Below are 10,026 nucleotides of genomic sequence, written 5' to 3'. Positions count from 1 at the left end.
AGGAGAGTAATAGTAATTATTACTCAGTAAAAACATGTATGAGTAGTTTTAATCAAATCTAAGCAAAATTCAACAATTTTGAGATGTTCAGTTATTTAAATTTACACACTTTTTGGGGGGTAAATTCAGCAATGATTTGTTGAGTAGATTTAAAAAAAATGTTTGAGTACCAAGAAAATTTAAGAAATCTAATAGATTTAACTGATGAAAGCATTTTCATTTTAATCATTGTACACTTCCGCCCATAATCCTTTGTGCCACGTGCAGGACACACGCGCTTCATGAGTGGACATCTCCATTTTGTCAGAGGTAAGACTTCTTAATTTGTTCGAATATAAGACACGGTTTAAACAATAACGTATATCGGTTTTGAGTAAAGGTTTTAAACAGTATGATACGTCAAAATTAGATTAATAATCATCACTGTAATGATAGTATCGTATTTTTACACAAATGGCAGTTAGTGGACTGCTAGCACAAGGTCACTTTCTGAGCCTTCACGACTGTGTTACTGAACAGCTTTAACTAACCACATGTTTTACCGTATTAAAAAATATCAACAATATATTCCGATGAGTTTTAACGTCTTTCATCCACATTTAAAAGTTCATGAAAAGATTTTGCGCTCAGTGGTGAGTGATTTAGTTTAAATTATTTGTGCCGGATTTTGTCAGCCACAGTCAGTTTTTCGAAGCTTTTGTCTCGATGCAGTGGTTTTCAGTTGTGGTTAATGAAGCTAAAGTGGCTAAGTCCAGGGACATAACTGTTTTTTCGCATCATGCTGTCGGAGCCCCGTGACTTTATGGCGTTATTTTTGTGCCACTATTCTGAGCGCACGTAAAAAAAGTTTGCAGGTGCAAGTGTTGCATTTTGAGGAGAAATTTATTTTAAGCGCAGAAAGCTGAATTTGAGTGAACAAAATTCATTCCTGTGTGCAAAAAATGTATTTCAGTGTTTGCTATTATCCACACACACACAACAGCAGCCCCTCTCGCTCAGTTTTTGCTCGCAATGTGTTGCTCGCGCTCGCAACATTTCTGCCCGTGCGTGTTCAACTCTTTCTCTACGCCGTTATATTTGTGCCACAAAACCAGCCAATCACAGACTTGGATGCAAAAAAATCTGATTGGCTGTTCTGGTCTCCAATCAGCTCGAAATGACGAAATGCAATATCCCAGAATCCATTTTGTCCAAAACTCAAACGAGGCAGTGGCGGATGAACACAGAGTGGCAGAGTTTGAAATCAGAGTTTGAAATATTACTCTTTCTGGGTCACAAAATAAACTTTTAAGATATTTTCATATGAGAATGGTGCTGTGTAAATTTCTAATACCTGCTCGATTTATCAAGACATCACATATTTGCAAAAGTGCTCTAACGTTTTGTGTTCGTTTAGAGGCGTTAAGTCAGTGTCAGTGAGTTTATATTTACTGTTAAGAGTAAATAACAGTAAATATAAACTCATACTTTATATTTACTGTTATTTACTCTTAAATAGCTCTTCAACTGGTGGGGGAGGTTGTCACATCTTGCAGGAGCTTTCCTCTCTTCAGGAACTCTCTCTGCAGGAGGGGGAGATACAGGAGAGGTGGAGGAAGATCTCAGCCTGGGCGTCTATTGTCTTGTGTAGTCTGGAAGATGAGTGGATGACGGGGTGGGTGCAGTTTTCTCTGTGGTGGGGTCAGGTGGACTGTCCCGGGCTCTGTGGGGCCGGGCGGCGCTGCTGTTCTGGGCCCCGGTCCGGATGGGCCTGGGCCCCCTTTCCCTGGCGGGTCGCAGAGTATGGGGGTGCCTACTGGGGTCAGCGGGGGAGGGAGGGTCACTTGCCCCTCCCTTCCTTCCCTCGCCATCTCCAGCTGCCTCCCTCTTCCCGCTCCACCGCAACCACCCACACATGCAGGGCCTTGGGGTAAAGGTGTGTCACCAGGGTGCAGGGGAGGCACACACAACCTCACCCCTGGTGTCGTTGCCCCCCTCTCAATTTTAAATACACGTAGACACTGAGGGTTATCAGGAGGGGCTATGCGCTTACCTGCTGCTCTCTGGCAGGTAGCTCCATGCCCTCCTGGGTTTAAATGCACCTTAGAACGCACATGCATCAACACTACAATGAGCGGACGGATGGAGGTTTGGAGTCTTCTCACATCCCCGTTCTCTGTGGCCTGCTGGAGCAGGGGGGGCCGGGAGGAGGAGTTGGCCGTCCGACTGGGGTCTGGAATGTGGGGCCTCCCTGCTGCTGCGGAGTCGGGGCGGTCTGCTTCTCCCCACAGCAGGGAAAAAGTGTAACACCACCTGGGTCTGGCTGCAGTTCCCCCCTCCCCTCCTGTATGTCTGTGTCTATATGTCAGGTTGGGTATCAGACGCCACCTCTCTGGGGACATCTCAGGCCCTCTAAGGTATGGAGGCCTATCTCCCCCCACCACTTCCCCTGCCGGTGGCAGACGCCCTCAGACATCGGTGCGTTGGTGGTTCTTTGTGTCCGGGGGTGGGCGCCCAGGTACACACCGGCTCACTCCTTGGTGGCTGCTTATCGGGGCCTGGAGCCTGGGGCTCGCTCGGGCCACTTCGGGGGTGGGGTGCCCTCGGCCTCTCGGCCTGGGGCTCGGTCACTCTGGCACAGCTGGCTGCCGGCGGAGCTCATGGGCACGTCACTGCAACCCCCCCTGGCTTCTGCTCCCCGGCTGCTGAGTGACCCCTCACCTGGGGCTCTCCTCAGCTCTTTCTGGGACAGTGGCTCAGCTGCCCCTCTGTTGGTCTTCCTTGGTCTCTTGTGTTCTGGGGGCCTCTGGATGTCTGGAGTCTTGGATCTCCTCCATACCTGCTTCATGCCCTGGTGGACGGGGCAGTGGCCCCCCCACACCCTCTAGCAGATCATTACATGAAGGAACCTTTTAAAAACAAGCGCGTCCATGCTCACAGGTGTACACACGGGTGCTCACACACACAAACTACACCCTTTTTGGCTCCTACCTCAAAGCACACTGTGCGCTGTCAATATTACGTGCTGCACAATAATGTTTAATATTTAGTATTTACTGTCATATTTTTTGTCACATTTTTCCTCATTCAAGTCTGTCCCGTATCTAGCAAGTGAAAATAAAAAAATAAAATAAAATAAACAATAAAAGGTGAATCAAATAAACCATTACGGCAAGGCTGGGATGGTCAATTTGGTAAAGTAAATCCGTTGGGCATCTTTCTTCGCCTTTAGACAATAATTCTGATGGCAAAAGAACCAAACGGGACAGGCAAAAAAAAAAAAAAAAATTAAATATCTCACCAGAAAATTTGTAGAATCATTATTAGAAAATAACAGTAAACATCCTTATATGTTTTGAAATGTGTTAATCTATTGGAATGACTGCATATCAAGTGCTCACATTTGCAATTTTGAAAAAAGGGGGAAGAATGATCTTAAACATCTTCAGTCAGAGATTTTATTACTTTACCTATTACTGTTTAACAAATCTGTGTATAGATACCCATGCTCTTACATTTGTCATGAAAAACTATTTAGATTCTTAGATATATATTTTTCTATCACTTTAGGACCTGGCAAATGGGATGGCAGTGTAAAATATGCAAATCTTTTTCTACTACAAAGGGGAATCTACTACGTCATTACAGATTACAACACGCAACATTTGCAGCACCAGCCATGTCTGTATGGCAGTTGTCCTTGCACATTTAAAACACAAGGAGCCCTTCGCACACATTTGTCCAGATACCATGCCGCTGAAGAGAGTCCAAGGCCTGGAGTGATCACTGCATTTAAGTGTTTGGCTTGCACTGCTTTTTGCTCTACTCAGAAGGACTATTTTCAGCATATAGGAAATCACTTGAAGAGACACGAAACTGTATTTTGCGTTTTTAATGGATGTGACTTTCGCACAAATATATACAATACATTTCTAAAGAACAAAGGCAGGAGACATACATGTTGTTCCTTAACTGATTTTAAGAAAGAAGTCTTGGAAAGTCATCCTAGTCAGAACACTGACCATTCTGATGTCCATGAACTCAACAGTGATGAATGCTCTAGTGATGTTGATCCAGAAAGTGCGTCTTGTACTGTTCTTCAAGGACTTGGCTTACTTCTACTCAAGTTAGAAAGCACTTATAATGTTTCAGTGAGGTGCATTAATGCTTTGGTTGAAGATCTCTTCTATATTTCTTCTTCAGCATCTGTGGAGGCGGTTAAAAATATAATTGATTCAGCACTGAAATCTAACAAATGCACAGTTGACCACACTATCATAAAGCACTTGGCTGAACAGTTGTGCAGCTCTCATCCCATTAGCAGAGCTCTTGGAGCAGGCGGGCCACTTGGTTCAGCTTTTAAGAGAAATAAGTATTTTAAGGAGCATTTCCAGTTTGTGGATCCTATTGAATATATTCTTGATGCTGAACAAAAAGAGAGCTTTCAATATGTACCAGTTCTAAAGACTTTGCAAGAAGTACTGAAGAACAAAGATATTGCAGTGGAAGCCTTTTCGAGGTGCTCAAGTAGCACTGGGCATTTTGAGTCCATTTTTGATGGTACGTGTTTTAAGGACAATGACTTTTATGCTGTAGAAGAAACAAGACTCTCTATAATAATTTATGTTGATGAATTTGAGGTGTGTAACCCATTAGGAACCTCTCGAAAAAACATAAAATAACTGCAGTTTATTGGGTTTTGGCCAATTTGCCATTGAGATTACAGTCTGCCTTAACATCAATACAACTAGCTTTACTTTGTAAATCTGTTGATGTGAAACAGTTTGAATACAAAGTAGTATTGGATCCACTTTTGAAAGATCTTGTCACTCTTGAACAGGAGGGTTTTTATTTCATGTTTAGGGAGAAATATTAAAGGCGCCCTACACTGTGTTGTAGCTGATAACCTTGGTGCTCATGCAATTAGTGGACTTGTTGAAAGTTTTAACGGGCCATATGTTTGTAGATTCTGCCTTGGACATTCTTCAGAGTACCAGACATATGAAGTACGGTCTGGGGTCTTCCCACTTCGAAAAAAGGATGACTATGTTTTACACGTACAAGCTGTCAAAGAAAATCCAAATTTAGTGCCTCATTTTGGCTTAAAGCGGTCATGTCCATTAACTGATCAACTTAATAATTTTCACTTTGTGTCTGGATACACACCAGATGTCCTTCATGACCTTTTTGAGGGAATAGTGCCAAGAGAGTTAGCATTGTGTTTTCAAGTTTTTTTTGAAGAAGCACTACTTCAGTTTGACTGAACTGAATAATATAATCACATGTTTTCCATGTAAGGGCTCAGACAAATTGAAAAGTCCACAAGCAATCCCTTCAAATTTTGCTGGTAGCAAAATTATAGGAGGAAATGCTCATGAAAACTGGGCCCTAATACGTTTGTTGCCTCTCCTTGTTGGTTTACGTGTACCTGAAGATGATCCTGTTTGGCAACTTCTTCTGACTTTGAAGGACATTGTTGAGTTAGTGGTTGCCCCTGTTCACACAACACAAAGTATTGCCTACCTTGAATTTAAAATATCTGAACATCGTGTCAGATATTTGGAAGTTTTTTCTGATCAAAGGCTGACACCAAAACACCATTTTTTGGAGCACTACCCTGCTTTAATAGAAAAATATGGGCCATTGGTTGGAGTATGGACAATGCGCTTTGAGGCGAAACACAGATTTTTCAAGCAAGTTGTGAGACACACTAACAATTTCAAAAATGTGTTGCTGACCCTTTCAACAAGGCATCAAATGATGATGGCATACCACATGCAATCAAAAGAGGTGAAACCTGCCCTGCTTGTCACAAAAATATCCAGAATGCCTGTAGATGTGCTGCATCCAGACATACAGGCAGATTTAAGAGCAAGATCACCATCTCTGACTTGTGTGCAGCTTGCCACCACTGTCACCTACAGTGGAACAAGATACACTGCTGGGATGATCCTGTCTAATGGTTCAACATGTGGACTACCAGACTTTGCTGAGATAATACAGATAGTCGTTTTGGACAATTGTGTATATTTCATTGTGAAGTTACTTGCTGCATGGTATGTAGAGCATCTGAGATCTTTTCAACTGGAGGACACTGGCAAGATCAGTCTTTTGGAGCAGCAGAAACTTGGTGACATGTGGCCCTTGGCTTCTTACAATGTGGGAAGAAAACACTTGGTAACCCTGAAACGTTACATCTGCTGTGAATAATAGGTAAAAAAAACAAAAAACAAAACGACAACAACAAAAACTTGATAACATGTACATCTCCCAAGTATTTGTTTTTTGCAACATTTGGTGTGTTGAAGTGTGCTTTTTGTTTTATAGTTTTATATCTCAACTATTGTATAAATGAAAAGTAATAACTAATTTTCTTTAATTGAAGGGAAATTTAATTCTGCCCATTTACATTTTATTCTAGGTTGAACAAGATGGAGGCAAAGCTTCGTGTAATTATTGATGACCGAATCAAGAAGTTGGTTCTTCCATCAGGGATCCCACCAACATTGGAGGAGCTGCAGAGTGTTGTGAAGGATACTTTTGGGATTTCAAATGACTTCAGTCTTCAGTATTTTGACCCAGAATTTCAGGACTACTTCACTCTTCACAGAGCTGACCAGATAAAAGACAAAGACACTGTGAAAGTTGTTGGCATCACCCCGGTCATCCTAAGCTTGACTCCGGTTGATGACAGTTTTGGCGGCCCCTCTGGCCAACTGTCTGACTATGACTCCTCATATGCTGAGTCAGTTGTATCCAATGCAGACTCTGCTGCAACTACTTCTTCTCAGGACACCATTATTCTCAAAAGGCAGAAGACCACAGAACGTTGTGAGCCCTGGCCTAAACAGTTTCCCATTCCACAGTTTGCATATGAAACTGAGATGTACCTGGAAAGAGCCAGGGAGAGGAGGTGTATAAAGAGGAGTATAAAAAGAATGGAAATCTTCTGCCCACCTCCAAAGTAAAAACTGATATTCTTGAGAAGTTGACTGAAACTATATTTACATTTACGGCCTATCCTTCAAGTGCACAGGTTAGTTATGTTGCTGAGGCACTTGTGACAAAATACCCTTGTCTCAAGGAACCTGGCTCTTTCTCAGGTTATTATGGTTGGTAACAAAGCATCAAATACAAGATGGCCAATTATCATACAAAACTTAGAGGGTTTGGTGTTCCTGAGTTGACATGCAATGCCATGAAACACAAGAGTCCAGGTGACCAGAAGTCTGCAAAGAAAGTGAAAAAGCCTCGGAAAGCAGAGGTAAATTACTTTCCGCCATATCCAGCAGGTGAAGATGAGGACAGTCAAGAACAAGAGAGAATTCAGTTGCTTACTGAAGTCAAGAAAAGAGACAACAACAAAGTGATAAAAGAAAAAATGGCTAAAACATTTGCACATAGACGACATGAAATTGTCAACCTGTCCCCCAGCATTGAAGACATCAAAGCCAGATGGCCAGCTTTGTTTGAGGCATCTCATGTCAAGTCAAGTCAAGTCAAGTCATCTTTATTTATATAGCACATTTAAAAGACATCAAGTGTCGGCCAAAGTGCTGAACAGAGGGATAATATATTAAAAGAAAGAAAATAGAAAGAAAACATAAAAAAAAAAAAGAATTGTAAGACATGTAATATCAAAGAGATTCGAAAGCCTTGGAAAATAAGTAGGTCTTGAGATTCGATTTAAAGACTTCCAAGGATGAAGAGAATTTTATGAAGGGGGGAAGACTATTCCAGAGTCTCGGGGCGGCAATGGAGAAAGCCCTGTCATCTCTAGATTTGAGCTGGGAGCTGATAAAACCATTTGACTGGAGGAGCGCAGAGATCGAGTGGGTAAGTGCAGGCTAAGAAGATCTGAAATGTAACCTGGAGCCAAACCATGGAGGGCTTTAAAAACAAATAATAAAACCTTAAAATCAATTCTGTGTTTAACTGGTAGCCAATGTAGAGATGCGAATACCGGGGTAATATTCTCTCTCTTTCTAGTCCCCGTCAGGAGCCTTGCGGCTGCATTTTGAACAAGTTTCAGGCGGGTCAGGCTTGAGTGACAAATGCCTAAATAGAGAGAGTTACAATAGTCAAGACGTGACGATACGAAAGCATGGATAACAGTTTCCAGGTCTTTAGATGACAGGATATTTTTGAGTTTAGAAATGCTCCTGAGTTGGAAAAAACTGCCACAAACAACTGAATTTATTTGCTTGTCCAGCTTGAGAGTGGAATCAAAAATGAAACCAAGATTTTTTACATGGGGATGTACATTAGCTGATAATGGGCCCAAATTGTTTCTTATGAGACTAACAGAGTCCTGCTTACCGAAGATTATAATGTCGGTTTTGTCATGATTTAGTTTGAGAAGGTTCAGAGACATCCAGCAATGTATGTCGCTAAGACACTCTGAGACTTTCTGCAGCGTATTATCAGCGCCTGGTTTTAGAGAGAGGTAGAACTGTGTATCGTCTGCATAAGAGTGGTAAGAGATCTGGTGTTTCTGAAAAATGGAGCCTAATGGGAGCATGTATAAGGAGAATAAGACCGGACCCAGAATAGAGCCCTGAGGTATTCCACAGGTTAGTGTAGATGGGGAAGAGTATTTGTTACCCAGCGTCACAGAATATGTTCTGCTCTCCAGGTAAGAGGCAAACCATTTTAGAGCAGAACCTTGAATGCCGACACGTCTTTAGACGGTTTAATAGGATTGTGTGGTCGACAGTGTCAAATGCTGCGCTCAGGTCTAAAAGGATTAAAACTGTACTTTTTCCAGAATCAGCAGCTAGAAGCACATCATTGAACACCTTCAGTAGACACTCTGTGCTGTGGAAGGCCCTGAAACCAGACTGATATTTGTCCAGAATATTATGCGTGTCTAAGAATGAGGATAATTGGTGGAGGACAATCTTCTCAAGAACCTTAGACAAAAATGGCAGCTTAGAGATTGGTCTAAAATTGCCAAGAACTGACAGATCTAAACCAGGTTTTTTTTAGAAGCGGCTGGACAACAGCTTGTTTAAACAAGTCAGGAACAGTTCCATATGAGATACTGCCATTTACAATAGCAAGGGTGTTGGGGCCGACTGTCTTCAGCACATCTCTGAGAAATGGTGTAGGTAACATATCCAAGGGGCACGTAGTTGGTTTCATGTGCATTATTATATCAGTGAGATGGGATAATGAAACCGGTTTAAATTCTGAAAAAAGGAATGAACATGTAGGTGGTTCATAGGGGTCTTGGGATGGGAGCGGGATATGTGCTCGGATATCATAAATTTTTTCAGTAAAGAATTTTTGAAAATCCTCAGACGTGTGTGGGGCAGTCTCAGATATGACTGATGTGGTGGGATGCAAGACAGAGTTGATTGTATTGAATAGAGCTTTAGGATTACCAGACTTCTTGTTAATGATCATGGAGAAATAATTTGCTCTTTCTACCTTGATGGTGCGCTGATAGTTATTTAAGCAATCTCTAACCACTTGATAAGAAACGTGGAGCTTATCTTTCTTCCATTTTCGTTCTGCTTTCTTGCATTCCTGCCTGATGGCACGAGTGACCTTATTTAGCCAAGGCTGAGTTTTAAATTTTTGCTGTCTACATTTTAAAGGAGCAATTGAGTCCATAATGTTGGTACAAGCACAATTAAAACATGCAAGAAGCTCATCAGGACTATTGCTATGAGGAGAACTTTCATCAAAGATGGCTAAAGGAGATGCAGCGAAGGCAGCTGAGAATTGGGGAGCAGTTTCAGGTGTTATAGGGCGTATAAGAGAGGGGGCCGGGGTTTGTTTGGGGGATGAGTGAGGAATTGGAATATTAAACAAAATGAAATTATGGTCAGACGGACACACATCAATCACTTCAACGCCGATCACTGAGAGCCCAGATGACAAGATGAGGTTGAGTGTGGCCCTGCTTGTTTGTAGGGCCGTTGACATACTGGGTCAGATTAAATGAGTCCAAGAGTTGTAAAATCTCCCTAACCAAAGGTTTAGAGGGGCAACACATATGGATATTGAAGTCACCAAGGATCAGAAGCCTATCAGTGGTTG

Source organism: Neolamprologus brichardi, unplaced genomic scaffold, assembly GCF_056152115.1.
Source record: "Neolamprologus brichardi isolate AB-2024 unplaced genomic scaffold, ASM5615211v1 NODE_ptg000031l+_length_7269946_cov_1, whole genome shotgun sequence".
NCBI lineage: Eukaryota > Metazoa > Chordata > Actinopteri > Cichliformes > Cichlidae > Neolamprologus > Neolamprologus brichardi.
This window is presented reverse-complemented; position numbering follows the sequence as displayed.